At 33.6% G+C, this 17,114-nt stretch overlaps 1 pseudogene; it reads right to left on the bottom strand.

Annotated features, from left to right (window-relative positions):
* LOC149541390 (putative auxin efflux carrier component 1d) overlaps positions 1-16,124 on the bottom strand; it is a 59,344-nt pseudogene extending 43,220 nt beyond the window's left edge.
* Between the last annotated feature and the right edge of the window lie 990 nt (positions 16,125-17,114).

Below are 17,114 nucleotides of genomic sequence, written 5' to 3'. Positions count from 1 at the left end.
GCAAGACTAGGCAGATTCAGTTCAACCTCAGCTTTTTTGTTTAAAGCAAGAATATCATTTCAAAAAAATGCTACTCGAGCTCAATGCATTAAATTTCTAGGGAGCTATGACCTGAGCCTATGCTTGGATCCTTAAAGAGTTCAAAATAGTCAAAGAAACCATTTCCAATGAATATAAATATTAAAGTTTGTAAGCACAAGGGTCTTTTGATAACCGATGCAGACAATTTATCCTTCACTGCATGCTACTAATAGAGTCAAAAACTGACAAATGCAACCATTCTCATACTAATCCTACCAATTTTTTGCTAGAAGACTATCATTTCAACCAAAGTTTCTTATCAAGCTCACCACATCACAAACTCATCCTTCACAAGGAAATGTGAGCTTGACATTGGTACTACAGAATGTTTGTTAAAAGAAAAATATTTGAGCTCGACGGATAAGATAGATTGGTTAATACGGCCAAGATCAGACATCACCAAATCAACTAATAAGACTATACTAAAACGAGGAATCTTAGGGAAAAAACATAACCTTGTAATCTCTTCTTTTAACATTGAAACCAAGAGGCTTTGCATGCTCCTCCATTTTTGTGATGATCTCAGTAGCTAGATACTTGGACGTGAAGTGTACCTCCTGTTTTACACTCTGCACAATACACATCAAAATCAATCGTGTTTGAGACCTAAAAGACTCAGTAGCTTAAAATATTCAAGAAAGAAAGAACAGTTCTATGTGGGTATGGTACAGGTTATATTTCTTAATAGATTTTTCTTTCAATAGTGATTTTTAGCATTTACTTCAATAATACCATGCCAAAGCAAAATGACTTGGCCTTAAATAAAAAATTATATTAACATTTTTCAAAATAGAGAAATTTTAAATACCTAAAAATTAACATACCTTGTTTTTCTCAAACAGACCAGATAGATTGAGCCCTTTTGATAAGGAAATATGGCCAAATGCATTCATAAGAGAGGGCTTTGTCCCCTTTGGTTCCTTTTTTTCTACAACAAGGTTTTCCTATGTTTGATAAAGTTAGCATCTTGTTACAATTTTTGACAAGACATTTATCAACACTCACTATAGTAGTTCTAAAGTTACACCTGCCAAACCTAGTCTACTCCATACAAAACAAAATTAAAAATGTAAAGAAGACAAAACTTGCAGATAATGTACTGGAACAATGAAACTATGATTTCTTATTTACAGATGTATTTTTAAGCCCAAGTAATTCTTCACAGTAACTAGCTATTAGTGCACTAGTGACTTTTGCACAAGTATAAAAAATTGCATTCAAGTCCCCTTGCAGTCTAAATTTTAAGCCCAAGTAATTCTTCATGGTAACTGGCTACTAGTGCACAAGTGACTTTTGCACAAGTATAAAAAATTGCATTCAAGTCCCCTTGCAGATGTATTTTTAAGCCCAGGAAATTCTTCACAATAACTGGCTATTAGTGCACAAGTGACTTTTGCACAAGTATAAAAATGTAGCTATTGTGTACATGTCATCAAGGCTTCTAGAGATAGGAAAGCTATAACTGCCCCAATGAATTTTCAATTTCCATAAATTTGTAATAAAGAAGTTGCAGTCATTATCATTGGAGCTAACTAACAAGCTAATTTCCAAATACAGGTCTTCTATCTATTTTTGGGCATCCTACCTTCACATAATTGATCATTGTGACTTCAAGAAGATGGCTCTACTTCATATATCGTATGCTACTTATGTTGTCTTGTGGGGTGGGAGTTGGAAGCTGAAATAAACATGTGCTTAGAAGTTAGCTGAGCCAACAAGGTGCAATTTGACAGAAACAATCCAACCATTCCTCAACAATTTGAACTGACATTCTTTTGGCCTTTCAAGTTTAGCATGCTATCAAAAAACGTATACAACATCTTAGTATGGAGTCTTAAAAAGTTTTTGGCACCTGAAAGAAGACCTATCTGTTAATGCTTATGTTTTGCATCCTTTATTTTGAGTACAAAGCTAGCAGAAATGGACTGGAGATGATATCTCAACTGCATGATATACATACATACCAAAAGATATAACAGTTAACTCATATATACATACATACCAAAAGATAGCTCAAGACTATTGCATTATCCCATAAGCCAAAATGCTGCCATTGGACTACTTCATTAAGTTAATTTGGACAATCTGTACAGGAGCAACTTTAGACATCAAGGACACAAGAAATTAAGATCACGCAAGAATTGCAGCTTTGAATTTGCAGTGCTTAAAGTTTTAATTCAAAGACCTAGGATACTGGATCCCTCTTGAATCTGGGTAGGATTCCCAAATGGAATAGATTCTCTATGGAACTTTCACCTAGATCCACGAGAAATTTAGTAGGATCCATAAGAATCTAGACTTCTAGACAAAAGAAATTGAGGAGAATCCATTTTCAGATTTTTGTTAAGGAGGCATATGAAATAATCATATATTGACAATTCTGGACTTATCATTTTATGAGAATCAGGCTTCTAACTTATTATTATTATCATTATATTTTTGAAAGTTTGAAGTTTTGAACTAATGATGAATGAGCACATTGACATGTTATGTGCATGGAAACTATGAATATACATAAATATATACTTTTTCCAAAACTGTCTACACACACACACACACACACACACACACACACACACACACACACACACACACGCACGCACGCACGCACGCACGCACGCACGCACGCACGCACGCACGCACGCACGCACGCACGCACGCACGCACGCACGCACGCACACACACACACACACACACACACACACACACACACACACACACACACACACACACACACACACACACAAAATTAGGATCAGACCAAACAAATTGCCATATCCTCGAGACTGAATCCCAACCTGAACTAGAATAAGGATTGGCTACTTAGTCAAAGACTGTAAAATTCTATATATATGATAAATTTTTGAAGGGAATCTAACATAGCAATCAAGCCAAAATGGATGTGAATGTGAGGGTTGAAAAAATAATAGATGTTGAGTTAGAAATGGGTAATGTTCTTTGTAGCATATATCCAGTTCTCCTAAATGCATTCATGATCAACATTCATCAAAAAATTGATCTTGGAAAGTAAGTAATAAAAAAAACTCCAGATCAAGGAACAAATGCAACTGTCATTAACATCCATAATATATTTGGCTTGTGGAGGCATATAAGCTATCTATGTTGCATGGCCTCAATCTCCATTACTCATGCTAGAAATTAGTTGCACACAAAATTTATCTATGATATCCTTTAAACTTGAACTCAAAGATGTTATGAACCCATAATCTCTAGAGAAATAAAGGAAATTTTGGTTTCAATTGTACAAACATGGACTAAACCCATCAGAACAAAACTTTCCCCTTCCTCCAACTCATCAAAAAACTACTAATGTTGTTTATGTTTGGAAAGTAGTTGTAAAATCTCTTATATAGAAACCTTGGCCAACTTTTTTATCATTCTGTGATTGCTATTTTCATCTTTGACTTATTGAATAGAAGATATATGAGCTACACATAAATAGTACCATATTGCAAGTGATGTTTACCTATAGCTTAAGTGGATGCAGTTAAAAGTATTGTACTCTTCAATACTGAAAAAAAAATTATTAGCACCTAAAATGTGATAAAAAAATATGACAATCATTTAACCTCAAATTCCAAGATTGTAGACATATGAAATTAGTACAAGGAAATTCTTCAGCATCGCAAAAAATCACATGTTTTATACATCACATTCAATCCAAGTTATTAATGTCTTGTAATCCATCAGGTTTGAATATTGTCCCCTAATCTATTAGATTTTAGCTCAGACATACATCATATTTCTAAGTACATGACAGATCACATTTTGGATTTTAATGAAGTAAAAATAAGCAACATTCCTAATGGTAGGACTACGAATATCAACATCACCTTTGAGCCCTCTCACTGAGCTAGCTTACTCAAAACAATGATGCAAGAATCAATGTGGAAGTACACTCTTCACGTGCTCAGTTTCCACCCAAATCCTATGTCTTCTCAAAGTCTGAATACTGGCCCATATCGTAGCAAATATTGCAGATCCTATTAGAGGTTTTTCAAATCTAATACCAAAGATATACGCTACCAGGAATAATATGTTTATCTCCATCTCCATACTATTAGGAGGCAAGCAGGATATTCTTGTTTATTTCATGAGGATACAAATCAGAATGGACACGAGAAACAAATTACAATAAGAATATAGGGGAGATGCTAAATACCAATACATGGAATACAATTGCTAAGGTATAATGCATATTCTCCTCATGCTTAATCAAAGAGCTCCCACTTTGGAGTGGCAGATGATGTTGAATTAGGAGGTGTGGAATCAAATGTTTTCCACTTTGTTGTCACTATAGGGTGATCCAAAAATGATTTTGGCATTGAATTGTGAACATTCATAGCATCCAAAGTCTCGATGCACTTTTGTACTCTCCTAACCTACATACATTCTCCCATATTTTAAACAATACTCTAAAAGATGATTAATTTAAAATAAACTTCCTACAACAGGAATCAAAAGGGAGACTTTCACAGTGATTTCATCCATTTACACTACTTGCATCAATAACTCAATTGATAAAAACTATAATAAGCATGAATGACTTCTAAAGAAATAAAATAACATTTAACAGTAAATAAGGTATTCTAAAGATTTTTTGAGCAAGAAAATGTAAAAGACATTATGCATTTCAAAGTGAACACAAAGAAGCAAAATATACTCCTTATGACAAAGAGCTGCTAGTTTGGTAGCAAAGTAAAAAATTAAAACTAGTTGAGTGCCTAAAGAAGTATGCAAACCACCTGCAAAGGAGTGGCTACTGCCTTTATAGTTTAAAAATCATGGTGCAAACTTACAGAAATAAAAGGTCAATGAACTATATAATATATTTGGAAATAGAAGTCAGATTGTGATATTGCTATCATGAGTCAATGAGTTTGACTCAAAAACTACATAGTTAAATGCTAATAGCAATATCACAATTTGAGTTGATGTGGAAAATATCTCATACTTATCAAAATAAAAATCTATGAGGCCATTCTTTCATGGACAATAGGGCATGGTAATTGATCATCTCACAACCCCTATGAATATTTTCATTAGTAACCTAAACTTATGTATTATTTTCTAATGTACAGATTGTGATATTGCTATCATGAGTCAATGAGTTTGACTCAAAAACTACATAGTTAAATGCTAATAGCAATATCACAATTTGAGTTGATGTGGAAAATATCTCATACTTATCAAAATAAAAATCTATGAGGCCATTCTTTCATGGACAATAGGGCATGGTAATTGATCATCTCACAACCCCTATGAATATTTTCATTAGTAACCTAAACTTATGTATTATTTTCTAATGTACACAAACTTCAGGAAAACTAATAGAGAATGTGGTAAAATTTTCAAGTAAAGTAAATTGTAAGTTCGCAAATGTTTTATAAAATCACTTTCCATAGCCTACCTAATAGTGTCATCTATTAATAGTTAACTCATTGCAGAATATGAATCTAAACAGTCTGTAAGTATCTCAAGTAATGAATCATGCCAACAAAATCTCATTAACCTAAGCATTGATCTAAAATAACAGCAATACTTGCTCATGTTTAGGATTACAAACTCCATATACCATCAGTACTTATTCCAACAAAATTCACGAGTATTATTTGGCTTAGAGATAGTAGAATTTCATGACAATGTTGAGACACTTCTGGGAATGATTGTGTGCCAATTTTAACCATCAATGTTTCGGATCATACTCCATGATCCATCATCAGGATGAAAGAGTGTACAAGGATGCAAAAGATCATGGATCATGATGATCCATCTACACTCTTTTGCTTTTCTTGAAAAATTTACCATGTTTTCTATTAGTTTTCCTAAAGTTTGTGTACATTAGAAAATAATGCACAATCTTAGTTTGCTAATGACAATACTCATAGGGGGGTGGGATTCATGATCGATTACCATGCCCTTTTTTCCATGAAATATTGGTCTCATAGATTTCTCTATTTTTCCAAATATTTCTGATTCTCCTTTTCTTTCTATATGTTTCAACTATGATTACTTAAACTTTAAGGTAGTGACCACTCCTTTGCAAATGGTTTGCATGCTTCTCGACAAATTGCTTAGATAGTGTCATCTTTTTATAGTTACCTCATTTCAAAAAATGAATATGAATAGTCCATAAGTATCTCAAGTAATGAATCATGCCAAACATAATTCTATTAACCTAAGCACTCACCTAAAAGAACAACAATACTTGCTCACCTTCAATAGTACAAACTCCAAATACCCATCAGGTAGTTTGTCAAACAACATTAATGATTTTCCATTTTCTTAATATTCATGAGTACCCTTTGGCTTAGAGATAGCAGATTCCACAACCCATGATAATGTAGAGAACTTTATTTCTCATTATATGGAATACCAAGTAAAAAATGAGATTTGCACTAGAAATTACCTGTAGTCTTCTTTGCACTTTGGCATCCCCATCAGCTGTAATTACATCTTCCTTTACCAATTGTCTCATGAGGAGCTTGGTAAGTCCTATTATATCATTTTCTACTACTTTCTTCCCATTGTTCACTAATCCTTCAAGGATAGACACCTACAAATCTCCTCAATGAAAAGTATCATAAGTTACTAAATATAGGTTGTTTGAACTTACTACTCTGCAAACACCATGTACATGTATATACACATAAATAAGTAAGAAAATGAAACAAGAAATTGTGAGGGATTAAGGAAAAAAAATTTAAAATTTTAATCTCAGCAATCTAGATATATGTAACACAAAAAATGACAATCAACTGATGCATCAAGCCTTTGACCAACAATAATTAGTATAACTATATTTACACTATTTGATACTCATGCAAAATCAGTTTTTAAATCCCATCTTGCCCAAAAATGGGTCTATTTCCTTCAAATGTGATCTCCTGATGTTATAATAATTAACAACGAATTTGGAAAACAGGGCAACATTTGTTTGATACTGACAAAGAATGGAAGACCACCAAAGTCTTGGACCTGATTTATGTGGACTTATGTGCTCCAATGAAGCCACTCAATGTGTCTGAAGTCAAACGTTCATTTCTGATTATTGATGCATTTTTAAAGAAGTTGTGGGCCTACTTCTCAAAATAGAAGAACAAATATTTCTAGCATAATTTCTCATTAGTTGTGTGGATGCAGGTGTTGTAGAAAGGAAGAGAGGTGCATAAATTTCATTATATGTCAAATTTTCATTCCTAAAATAATGTTAAAATCTTAAAAGTGAAAACTTACAAAATCCAATTTAAAGTTTGACATTTTTCAGGGTGCATGTTTTGTAAGGAAAAGAGTCAATTCAAAATGTACATATAAAGCCAGAATGTTTTTCAGTAGGATCTCTAAAATATTTAATACCACTAACATATGAATAAAATAATGGAGTTCCTTCCAGTAATTTTCTTGTACTTCTATGTAGTGTTAGTTGTGTGGAAGCCAAATGTAATTAAATATTTTGTAGCTAGTGGAGTATTATCAACTAATTTTTTTTGTAAGAATCAACCATGCTATGCAGTGATAATGAAATTTGATCACAAACAAATTGAATTTTTCCTTTACATCTCATCCACACCATCTAAAGTAATCCAACTATAAACTATCAAAACATAATTCTAAGTTTCTAACTTCTATGTAGTACATTATATGCATAAATTTAGATGCATTAATTTTTGACTCACGTACCTACCTGGATAAATCCCATGGCACCATTTCTTCTAGATCCCTTAAACTCTGATTCAATGCATCCTTGATCTTTGTGAATTTTACAAGGACAGAATCCCCAGTAACTACCTAAGAAAGCATGCACATATATGTGAACATCACATAACCTTAAAAAAATCAAAACTTCTACACTAATAGAGCATTAGGCTATGAAACTAAATTATATATCACTTGTACTATTCAAAAATGGATTTTGCAAAGAAAACTACATAATAGTTAGATGTTTATCCCTCTACGATTCTCTTTTATATATTTTTTGAAATGCAATTCAAAATTTAGCATTCCTTCTAGTGAGATAATTATATTACAAATTGAGAATTAATTAATTTGGAACCATAATAAAAATAAAATTGCATTGTCTTATATCCCTTGAGTTTCCTCATTAAAACATACACATAATATTCCTACAACTTGCTATTAATGTGGTTGTGATACAAAAAAATTCTACATGATATCATCCAAATACCTTCCATGTGTGAAATAGCAAGCACTGGTATAGTTTTCTTATTGATGCCTAAAGTTTATCAACATAAACATTCAATTAGTACAACTGGGACAAGACATAGATCATAACAAATTTTAAATGCAATAGGAATGAAAGAAGGGTTTGCACCCATCCTATCAAACTGATGATAGCTAGTAGTTGCTGAGATTGCAATATCGTGCAAGATGTAGATTGTTACTAATGTTTTAGGGTGAAAAATTATGAATAAATTAGGAAAACTGTCATTTTCTGCCAATCTCTGAAAAAAAATTTCATAAAAAAATTATGGTTTTTGGACTTTGATAATTATTGCACTAGTTGTTTTTTAATTTTTCCTTAATCTAACCCTGACCAATTTTATTCCCCAAACTTAACACTAACCCAATGTTTTCCCATTATTTAAAAAAAAGAAAAACATTTGTCTTACCAAGTTATTCACAAGAAAGATATTTCCTACTCAGATAACTCTAGGAAGTGCCAATGCATCACTTCCCCTGGGCATAGATGAGATTGTGAATATGTGTGGTGGTATTCCTCTAGTTATAGAACTAATTGGGATCAAATTAAAAAAATCACCTTTCCGGTGCCTCTGAAGTTAGGTCTCTCAAGGAATTCCTCATGGAATCCATACTAGTTGGTGGAGATGTTGGACTTGTGGTGGATGAAATATATAGAAGTTTGGACAATCTTTCAAAGGAGGCCTTTTTAGACATTGTTTGCTTTTTTGATAATAGGCCAACAAGAGAAGTTAGTGTGGCCATTAGAAAGGCCCACCTTTGGACAGCTTAAATGATTGCTATTTTTAAATATGGCTAAATGCAAGGCATTTGCATTTTTGCCAGACAACTTTGGAAATCTATCCTCTTTGCAATTTTGTCTTTAACTGAATGCAAAGAACTAGTTGTATTACCTAAGAGCTTTGGCAATCTATGTGGTTTGAAGCTTCTCAATTTGAGTGACTATTCAAAGTTATAGAGCCTTCCAAAATCATTTGGGCAGCTGAGTTGTTTGAAATCATCATTTCTGGATGCATGTGACCACCTAAATAGTCTTCCTAATAATTTTGTAGAGCTTAAATCATTGAAATTTCTCACCATCAAAGGGTACAACAACTTGAAGGCACTCAATGGTGGATTTAGACCCTTAACTTCACTTATGGCATTGAGAGAATTAGATTGTCAATCATTGGATGAAGAGGCAGTGGACATCATAGTTGAGATAAAAAGTTTACTATTTCTAGAAATGGATGGATCATAGTCACTAATTTAGAGGTGGGAAGAAGTAGGACAAAGCTACCCTTTGATTGTCTCTGGCACTGGGGTGAGTATAAAGATAAGGTTCTAATGGTTTAGCTTGAACATCACAATCTAATTTTTGGATTGTTTAGGATCAAATGAACCATCTAATCTATCAGATTTTCACAAATACATTAATAAGTGAAGCAAGTTTTAATATTAGACTATGTGAATAATATTTACATCAATGTTTTGAATCACACTAGATGATCCATTGTTAGGATGCAAGAATACAAAGGAGGATCCATCGTCAGGATGCAAGACATCTTGATGATGGATCCTCCCTTGTGTTCATTGTTAGGATGCAAGAACACAAAGGAGGATTCATCATCAGGATGCAAGACACATGAACACAAAGGATGATCAATCATCAAGATGCAAGACAACCTAATGATGGATCCTCCTTTGTGTTCTTGCATCCTAATGATGGATCACATATTGTGATTATTTCTCCTTTGTGTTCTTGCATCTTGATGATGGATCCTCCATTTTGTTCCTACATCCTGATGATGGATCACGTAGTGTGATTTGAACGTTGATGTAAAAATCATTCAAAATAGCTAAAATAAAAACTTTCTTCACATGAAACAATCTAATCTAGAAATTTGCTTCATATGAACCCACTAAACAAGTTAGTGCTTAAAGTGTGTCATTGAACTTGATTGGAGCTGATGTTAGGAAAATATTTCACCTTTTTGTTTAGTGAAAGCTTGATTGTTGAAGAGCTTAGCTTGGAAGACATTCTTTGCACTTATATTTTTTATTCTTATCTTCTGGCCTTGAATGTCTTAGATTGATGATGAGTTCATGCAAACTATTGAGCATACACTATTTCATGGTGGAAGCAAATTTGTGGGTGTGGAGGGTGCTAATGGACAATTGGTAGACTGGCCTTGGTCTTATTTGGTAAAGAAAGAAGAAGTGGAAGAGAGTGTGTTGATGAAAATGTGCAATCTTTCTTTAGATTGCAACAAGCATGTTCTACAAGTAGTGAGGAAGGAACTAGAAAGGAGGATGGAGGAAAACCATGGTAGATAAAAGTTTCAGATAGTGTATGTAGAGGTAGGGGATTCATTTAACAAGAGTGAAGAGCGTATCTTCCAAACTCTTGGGAAGCTTCTACCCAATTGCAGTTGTGCTTGCATGCCAAAAAATAGTAGAAAAAGATAGCTATTTACATTTTCTCTCTATAGTCTACTTGAACTTGAGTTGAGGTATGCAATAGAGTCTTTACATACATGTACTTTTCAATTAAGAGTTTGAATGCAAATAGACTGGAAACAAGTGGAATATCAAAGGTAATGTTTTCCAAATGATTACAAAGAGATGCTGAGAGATTAGGGAGGGGGGTTTGGGAGACTCTTCTCTACAATTGTACGCTTTTGCAAAGTGGATAATTGATTTGAGACCGACACTAGTACAAATAACACTATCACCTACTTTTACACATGATTTTCCATAAGAAATTGGAAAAAAACCTCAAAATATGTAGAACAAATTTGGGAGAGGGTGGAAGAAGTGGATGTACATTGTACTCCTTAACAAATACAAAGGGAACAATTCCCTGAGGAAGTTCCACATGTGCCATGCAAATAAAACATGTTAGAAGACCTAAGAATCCAACTTTGCTTTATAAAAACAACAAAAATAATTAATATGTTGTTAAATAACTTGTGGATGATATAAAAATATTCAATCAAAATAGATTGAGAAGAATTTGGTTGGAATTGGAAATATTTTATTGGTAGAGATGGGCATTGCCTCACACAAGGGCTAGGTTCAAACTCTGGCTGTTTAAGAGTTCCAAATTGCTTAGAAAAGGAAGAGTTTGACCTTCGACATGGTTGAAAGTCTCCCAAGGTCTTATAGTTTCTTGAGTGAAATAAATAAGGATGGTTTCACATGCCCAGAAAAGAAAAGATAAAGAATCAAGGAAAAAAATTTTGAATGGCAATATGAAGATTATGTCAATTGCACCAAAAATAATTGAAAAAATAAGAGACCAACTTTCAAAAATAGTAAGATAGCCTCCAAGGGGTTCAACTTTATTTTTTGAAGGATTTTTCATTGTAGATATCTAAGTTCAAAACCCAAAGGGACATCTAATAGGAAACTCTAAGTTGTGATTCATGATAATTTCAAGTTAGATTTGGGACTCTTGGTCTTCCATATGTAGTTTCTAGTGTAGTTGCTTGAAAGAAGCTAGTACTAGTATTTTGTTGTGCTTGAAATTGTATTGGTCTTATATTGATGCTCATATGAATGGAACATTTGTAGAAAATTATAACTATAAAAGAAGATGAAGGTGACCAGTCTAGTCACTCAAAGGAAAAAGAAAAAAAAAGAGCAACTTTTGGAGAGAATAATGAAACTAATATAGTTGCAATATGGTGGTATTTAAAACAAAAAGAGCTTTACAAATGTCAAAAAAGAAAAAGTCACATGCATATATTGAGTACCAAAAATCAAGACAACCTAGAGATCTCTAGATGTTTGATGAATAAGACTACTATATAAGAACATCTCTACTATCGCCCTTAAATTCTAAGATAGAAAACCTAGCAATCGGAAATCTATGTTTATTGAGAAAAATAACAACAAATAGATTTAGAGAGAAAAAATGGTTCCTAATTTAAGTTGGTTTTGGCAATAAGTACCACTCAAAAGGTTTGTAGCATTACTAGATGCATAAGTCACAAGGTTTTAAATTCATACAATTCAGATGAAGTTTGGAAAGGATAATTTTTTTCTGAAATTTGAACTTCATGGATGAAATTTGACATATCCTATGACTCAGCTACATACCTGGACAATAGTAACATGTAGTAATACTCCCCTTAGACCAAAAACAATAGAAGCTATAGCCATTACAGCTGGCCCAGTAAGAAATTTGACTACCATTGCAAATGCTACATTTGAATTCCCACATGCTATGATTCTGGGTTGCAATGCCATGAACAGTCTTCTGACCCAAATAAGAAACTTGAAGCACAATATTAGTGAATCCATTACAATAACTTAAAACTTATTTCTATGTGACAAACTCACTAAAATCTTAATCTAATCTTAGATGTTTACAAGGCTTAGTTAAGCCATGCTCTAGGATGTGCAAAATAACTCCTCAAAGAGAGAGATAGAGAAGGATTCAAAACATACCCAAACTAAACATGTCCAGACCAAGATCAACATCAAACAATATTCTTATTAACTACTCTAAGATGGCAAACATTTCAACTTTCCATCTGATAAAATGATTATAAAATCATGAAAATATATCAGAGATGTTTGATATTGATACAAAACAACATAGATTCATTTATTCATACACCTATATGTCATAAAAATCCTTACACACTTTGAAAACTTGTATTCCCTTTCACTTACTAAAAAGAAATTCACATAAAGATGATATTCAATTAACATGGATCCTAATATTCACAAGTATAAGGTCATGTGCTCCATCATAACAACCTATAGATTTAATTCTGTTAATTGAAAGAATTCAATGTTTTGTGTACAATCCTCAAAAGTAATATTTTCCCTTGTCTACTTAATCCTATACAAAAGGCCATATGGCAGTAGGGGAAGAGACCCAATAATCGTTAAGGGTCTAATTATTGTCAGGGTTTTCTGATAGATACTCTACAATTATTGCTTTTACAAAGTCTTAAAAAATGATAATATGTGTAGTAATAGCCGATCACATATGTACTAATAGCTGATCATCTTTTAACTTTCTTAGTTGCTAATTCATCCATTTGTGACACAAGTACTATTTTTTAAGTGAGAAACTATTGAGGTGTGAACATAATGGGTTTCATGTGAGTGATGGCACTTTTTGACCACTTTGAATTCCACGGCCTCTACAGAGAGATCTATAAATGCCCAAATGCTGAAATCTTAGCTTTAAGCTCTTCAGTCACTAAGGAGGTCTACTAAAAAAGTTGGCATAATTTGATTTATAGTTTAGGTGGCTATTGGGTCTCTTTCCCTATAGATAGAACTATATAACATAAACCATAAACAATGGTAACCTTAGCAACAACAAGAAATGGTTACAAAAATTGTATAGAGAAACAGATATGGCTAGAATAATTGTTAATTAATAGTGGGAAACAGAGAACTCTAATATATTAATGACTCACTTTAGAACAATTTGATACAACACAATAGTAGTAGAAGCAAGAAATAAACCTGAAGGTGATGAGAGACCAAGTGAGGCCTATAAGACTGGAATAAGTATTAGGATTGCAAATGAGCTTTCTCCACACCATGATAAGAATAAGTCTAGTCAAGACACTGGCAGGAGGCATATTTGTGAATTTGGAATCATCATGGCCTTTGGGATTAAGCTTGGCTATTGAACTAGAACCACACTTGGAGATGCTTGCAAGGGGAGGAGGAGCTTCCTTGTGATTGATTTCCTCTTGAGCCATTCCTTTGTGCCAAAAACTAAAAAGTTTGGGTATATATTCTTCATATGTTTGGCGAGCCTTGTGCAAACCTGCATAACCAAATCACCTATCAAGCTGAAGATGTTTCACTCAAATCTATCAACCTTACAATGAAAAAAATTGCAGAATGGTTGAGTTTCTACTCACAACCTTATAATTTTACTAAACTTCATAGGTTATTTTCAGAATTGGGGATCAAATTTTAGTCTGTAACATATCTTGATAATGAAAATATAGCTTCTATAAATGTCTCCCCAATTCAAATAAAAAGTTATGACTACATCATTTCATGGTACACAAGAGCTAGCAATAATTGTATTACAAGATATGCAAGGGAAACCTTAAAGTGAAGCTACCCTCAACACTCTTAAACCAAATATTTCTTAGATAGCTCTTGGACTTATTGATTTAGCTCCTCATTTCTGCTTCCCCATCAATTTTTGCCCCTCTGCAATGTGGCTATGAATAAATGCCAATGCCATGACTAACCCTAACAGTAATCCCAAACCAAGAAACATCAAATTGTGCAACCATTTTCGCCTCTTTACCAAAACTTGAACCAGTTCCTTCAATCTCAATTTCAATTTCATGGAAAATTTTATGGAATCAATTTTGAATTCAAATGTGAAACAGATGATAAATAAATCATCCTGCATTTCATATACGACCGAAGATGCCCAGAATAAGTTTTCTCCTCCATAATTGCAGATGAAAAGGAAAAGATATGATCCTAATTTATTTAAGGGTTTTGAGTCTTGATAGTCTAATGACAGAAGGTTTTTGGCCATTACAACAATATTCATAATTTTCCACAAAATCCATTACAAATTTTAGAGGGAGATTCGGCTGGACATGAGATTGTAATCGATAATTTGAAGATGGCAGACTAAGCGAGCATTCTTAATTGTTTAAAATTTGGCTGATTTAACTTAGAAATTTTTTATTTACATGATTTTAGGGTTTTATTCTAAAACTCTTAGCATCATCAATCCAAAAGTCAAAAATTGAGATTTGTAGAGCCAATGTTATGCTCCTCAACTTCATTATCGTTACTCTACCAACTACCTCTACATAACAAAATAAACCATCATCTCTACACTTCCCACTTTTTGGTTCATCCAAAACAACAATACACAACAGATTCCCAATTCTTGAGCATCCCTCAATCATTTTTTTATAAAAGTTTCTCACATAACGCTCTCTCCTGCTTGCCCTTTCTATCTCTGAAACCTTCATCTTAGAAAAAACCCTCGCAATTGCATCCTCATAATGTTTGTTTCTAGCCTTGCAAATATCACTATAGGTACTACTCTATAGAACATCAGAAAGCCATTCATGCCCACAAATCACACAAATATTCCTAAAAAAGGTAAGGTACCTGATCAAGTGCCCAAGAAGACCTTCCACAACATTATTATCAGTTAGGGTAGCCTCATTTTAGCCCAGGGAAAACTTGATGTACTCTTTCGCAGTATCAGCTAGCAGGTAACCCAACCCTAAGGAGGGCCCAATTTCGAGTCCCTCCTAAGAACAGACAACTTCCATGGACTCCATCAAAAACATGTGCACAGTGATGGGGTGGTCATTGACCACACCAATTTGTAGAAGCACGTCATCTCCCTCCAAAAAATCATGAACATCAAACTATAACTAGAAATTGGGGTTGGGTTCGTCGAAGGTTCGAACCCTACACCACTAAGCAACATTTCTATTCTCAATGGCCTTTGCTCGAATTATTCTCATACTGCATTTCTAGCCATCTCGTGGAAAGAAATTGGTGGCCCATAGCTCATCTATAGTTGTCCATTTGTCAATCCACCATATTGATCTCTTAGAGCTCTCACTCCACTACTGGTAAATGGAAACAAGGGAGTTGACTTGGTCAACAAGAATGGCTATTGTTTCTTGTGCTACATCATGAAGTGCCTCTTTAGGAAACTCACAAGCCCTTGCCATGATGGTAGCATCAATAATAATCCACCATAGCTTATCTTCTCTGGCAAGGGATAACAAATGGGAAAATGCATACAATTTATCCAGTGCTTCGTCCATCCTACGCACAAACTCCATGGATGCCTTATACTCTTCAAGTAGAATCTCAAACTTCACAGGAAAATTAGGTGATGTGATAGCTTTTAATGAAAATAGAGGGGCTTCTAATCATTTGACATGCACGATATTGAAGGAATATTTAGTGGTATTTTGCAAGGGAAGGCCCTAAATCAACCATACTAGGCCTTATTCACAATTTAATGTGTCATGGCCTGCATTTGCAAATTAAAACTTAAAAGCTTAACAATCCTCTAGTGCCTTTGTGAACTCAATCAAATGATTTTTCATTTTAAAGTTAACGCCCATGTTGGTCAAAATTTTGACCAACACGACTTAGATTTTTAAAAAAGAGAAAAATTTCCTTCTACAATCCGACCAACCTAATCCTTTTTGATTGATGGTCAAAAATTTTGGTAGAAAAATGAGGTCAAATGTAGTAGTGTCTAAGCTTGATGTCTTCAATGCTTCACTCGAAGACTAAGGAAGTGAGGCTATGAACAATAATACAATATTCTTAGGATTGGTCTCCTCAATGTTCTAAACCTTAGGGAGATCTTCCTCAGTAGCTTCATGTTCCTATTCCTCATCATCTATATTGTCATAATGTTTTACCTCTTCATTATCAAATTCCTATTCCTTATGATGTTAACCATCATCTTCATCCTTATTAGTAACATTAGCAAAAAAATCACTCTATTTGTGAAGCTTATACATGTTCTTCCATGTGTTGATGGCATTCCTCACCACATGTTCAATGTCATTTACCAATATCAGGCAAGTGTTAAATCTCAAAGTAAGTGTTTCTTCATTCTTCTTGATGGAACCTTTTACTTCTTTATCATTTAATCTTGGCATGAGTTGCCTTAGGGTCTACTCATAAATATTTTTTTTATTTTTCTTTTCCTTCTTCCATCTTGGCTTAATTTTCTTCATTAGTTCATTGGGAATCTATTGTGCAAGTTGATCTAGAGAGTATTCCCATTTACCTAGTTTTGAAACAATCATGTC

The sequence above is a fragment of the Cupressus sempervirens genome, chromosome 8 (assembly GCF_028749045.1).
Source record: "Cupressus sempervirens isolate cs-2001-9-10 chromosome 8, ASM2874904v1, whole genome shotgun sequence".
Taxonomy (NCBI): domain Eukaryota; kingdom Viridiplantae; phylum Streptophyta; class Pinopsida; order Cupressales; family Cupressaceae; genus Cupressus; species Cupressus sempervirens.
Note: the sequence above shows the minus strand (reverse complement) of the source record. Positions and strands in the feature narration are given on the sequence as shown.